The sequence below is a fragment of the Sceloporus undulatus genome, chromosome 5 (assembly GCF_019175285.1).
Source record: "Sceloporus undulatus isolate JIND9_A2432 ecotype Alabama chromosome 5, SceUnd_v1.1, whole genome shotgun sequence".
Classification (NCBI taxonomy): Eukaryota; Metazoa; Chordata; class Lepidosauria; order Squamata; family Phrynosomatidae; genus Sceloporus; species Sceloporus undulatus.
This window is the reverse complement of record NC_056526.1, coordinates 72,781,904-72,785,933: the sequence shown is the minus strand read 5'-3', so window position 1 is coordinate 72,785,933 and position 4,030 is coordinate 72,781,904. Positions and strand designations below refer to the sequence as shown.

General features: G+C 39.1%; 1 protein-coding gene across 1 annotated transcript in view; it reads left to right on the top strand.

The window, feature by feature from the left end:
- SLC13A1 (solute carrier family 13 member 1) overlaps nt 1-4,030 on the top strand; it is an 88,790-nt gene continuing 84,760 nt past the window's right edge. The window contains 1 exon segment of the mRNA XM_042468906.1: nt 1-90. The gene's annotated coding sequence lies outside the window, so the exon portion shown is untranslated.

Here is a 4,030-nt window from a genome sequence, read left to right as displayed (position 1 = left end):
CCAGGAAGAATTCTCCCATTAATTTGCTGAGAGATTTCATATATCTTCCTCTTGGATTAAAGCTCTGGATCGAGTCCTTTGTGGCTGCTGGTATGTTTTTGAACATTTTATTCTCTCGAATAGCTTTAGTAAACTGCACTCCAATAACCTTACTGGCCTCAATGTTTCATTATATATATATATTATAATTATAAGTGGGAATGGCAACAAGGGAACTAAGGGAACTATGCCAAACCTGCTTCAGCTAATATGAACACTTCTGTTAATGCAATCTATGTTATAGCTTTCCACAATCTCTATCATGGATCTCTATCACACAGGACGAATCCTATGCAGAAACTAAATTTAAATTGAAAACAACCTGCATTTGTGGGTTGTTTTTCAGGTGACATTTGGGGTTAACCCAAACAGAAAGTTGAAAAAACCCTGCATTTGCGGGATGTTTTTCAGATGATGTTTGTTTGAAAGAAAAATAACGTAAAAATATCCAAACGCAAAGTCATCAAAACCAGCTCCTTTTTACTTTTGCTAAATGCTGAAAGTACAAAGGAGCTTTCGATTCAGATTATTTTCACATTATTTCTCTTTCACGCCAAACACATTTGACAAACAACACCCAGATTTTAAAATCCTGTTTCTGCCTGGGATTTTACCAATTCATCCTCCATGTGATAAAATTCTATGGGAGGTTTCAGTTCATATCACTGGCTGTTCAGTTTAAGTATGGAGAGTATGCATGTGATGACACAAGAACGACCTCCCCGTCTGTTCCTTACGCCAGTAAATTTTCTAGTGGAGGGAATGGGAGGAAGGGCCTGAAAAGCTCCCTGAACTGGAAATGGATCTAGTTATTTTGTATCTCAATTCCATAAACAGATAGGCAGACATCATTTCCTATGGACATTTGTCCATTTTTGCCCCTTTGGCACTGCTCCTTGAAACACTGGCAGTCTTTTCATTAGTATTGAATTACTAATTAGTATTAGTATTCAGGCAAGAAAACGAGTGAATTCTATTTTGAGTTACTCCAAAGTTGTGTAAAAGTTACTCCAAAGTTATTTAATATTTGAGAACTATAGATAGATAGATAGATAGATAGATATATTTATACCCAAGAGCCCACAAAAATCTGCTTCCTTTGGATGAAGTCCACTTACTAATTTTTGCTTGCCATAATACCTTTGTTGTAACAGTCTTCTGGCTGCCTGTCATTTTCCAGGAACAATTAGAAATGTTGGTGCTATAAAGTCCTGTACAGTTGAGGTCCAGTATATTTGAAATACCATCTTCTTTCATATGAACCTGTCTACACTTTGAGATCTGCTGAGAAGGCCCTTCTTTCTATCCCACCACTCTCACAGGAGAGGGCCCTCTCAGTGGCTGTCTCCAGTCTCTGGAACTCCCTTCCCATATATGCTAGTCTCTCTTACAATCTTTCTGCAAGCAGGCAAAACAATTTTTTTATTCTGGCATGCCTTTGAGAAGTGATTTTTTTTGTTGGTGGTGGTGGTTTCCTTTGATAGTTTATGTTTTTGACTTGTTTTATTTCTATGATAGTTTAATTGCTACTTAATGTTTGCAAGCTGTGACGTTTTAACTATGCTTGTTTTGACTATCATTATCTGCCTTGCATCCCAAACTGGGGGAAAGGCAGGCTTTAAATGAATATAATAATAATGGATGGAATTCACTAAGACAGTTACAAATGTGAAACCTAGTGTTATGCATTCATGACTGGCTTGTATTCACAATCCCTGTGTATTCCTAGTTTAGGGGATATGTAGGGATTGTGAAAGCTTCCCAGTTCCCATTTACTGGGCAGCTGCTGATGTAGGCAATAGATGTCTGTGTTCCCCTGTTGATCAGGAAGCAACTGACTAATGTTCCCACCCACTCCATTGTAACACCAAGGAGCAAGGTCCCTGTGGCATTTCCTCCTCACACCAGATAATGCTCACACAAGAAGTGGAAATATCACTTGGCTACTTCCCAATCAACAGGAGAACATAATCCCATTAAATCTCAGTTGCTGCTGCCCAGTAAGTGATCACTGGGAGTCAGATCAGGTTGGGAGATGCTGCACAGCTGTATGACTACAGTGGTTATGCATTTATAATTGCTTTAGTAAATCCCAATAATCAACAACAACAACAACAACAGACTAAAAGTATAAGAACACTATTGCTTTGGTTTGGCTCACTGGCAGGGCCATCCCAGCAGATCACCTTCATTTGGAAACCTGGTAAGACTTGCAGGCCTAGACAGCATTACATTATGAGTTTTCTCTTTATTTTTGGGAAGGATCATAGGCATGGTTTTGATCCATGGCAGACATGGATCAACCATGTGTGTTAAAATAATCTGAAATGCTGGGCATCAAGGTTGTGAGTGATGGTAGAAATGAAATGAAAAAATAAGATATTCAGCAGGTGAACCAAGGCAGTGTAGTGAAGATGCTTCTCACTATTTGGGCCAGGGCAACAATGAGTCCTTGGCTAGAGTATGTATCTTTAGTACAAGCAGGTCTTTGTTCCCTAAAGCTAGACAGAAGATAGGTCACAACAGTGAGTGATAAATATCTTCAGTAACAGAAGAAGAGGACATCAGATAATATTTCAATGTGTGCTATATTTGCATTTGTGGTTACTTCCAAGGAATTTGGAACAAAGACTGTAATAATTTATTTCATGTTTATCTAAGGAGGAATGAGGAAAAATCTCACATACCTGTTGTGATGAAATGCTTGTCATTTTCTGTACTGCCTCCTCCAGATTACGGAAAACATATAATTGCTATGATTCCTTAAACAGAAGAAATGAGAGAGTAATTATGATAACCCTTTCTCTCCCAGAAGCAAAATATTGAGATGCTACACTAGCTCTTTGTACTTTCTTGCGATTCAGACCATCTGTCAAAGTCCAAGTGAGCTGTAAATATGGTTTGATGTGATGTCAGGTGTAGTCCACAAATGATTTAGATAGATGAACCAGAAAAGCAATTTGGGCTTTCATCCAAACTTGGAAAGCTACGTTTGAAAAACAAATGTTCTGTAACTTGTTACACACACACACACACACACACACACACACACACACACACACCAGTTACTGTTAATATTACCTCTACCCCCAATTAATTAGTAACTCAATGGCCAATATCCTTTTGCCTAGTATTACTATACCACTGTAGGAGGGAGCATCATCAGTATTCTTAACAGATATAAAGTAGCTACGGGCACCACAATGAAAGGAGAAGCATCAACATTCTCCTTTCAGGCAATAAAGCTGCCCTGCCAGCTCCCAATATGGTCAGCAGCTTGCAAGGCAGTTTTCTCTGCCAAAAGAGAGAGTGTTCTCTTCTGTCCTACTGCTGTACACCACATCAAGAAGTGACTTAACATTGGCATAATGGACCTTAGAAGCCATGACGTCTATACTGCAGCTGTCATACTTTGGCCATATCATGAGAAGGCATGGCTCACTAGAAAAGGCAGTAACGTGTGGCAGGATAGAAGGCAGTAGGAAAAGAAGACTTCATTCCAGGTGGCTATGTTCAATCAGGTGATATGTAAGACTTGAGCAGGGTTGTTGATATGGTGACTTGGAGGTTTCACATTCAAAGGGTCACTATAAGTTGAGGTCAACTTGACAGCAGTAACAACATCGGACCCCAAATGCCCCTGAAAACATTTTAGTCCCCAAAATAATGAAAACAAGTAACAGTATTTGTTGCATAAAGAAATGTGATACTACCCTCTTTACCCACCTCAAATAAACATGTTGTGGGCAATGTCATTGCCTGTAGATGGTTACTTCCAAGCTCCAGTTTTCAGGTATGAGAAGAGTGAAACTGCTGTTGTGTATCTACTGTCGCATTGGAAGCTAATGCTAAACTCCCTGTTACTAGACTTAGTAAGACAGGGTGATGAATGCCCATAAAATCCCCTACCAGTGCAAATCTGATGGGCAAAGATATAGTAGTTGTATTACGTACTTTTTACAGATGGGCATTATATTTTAAAAGGAGGAGA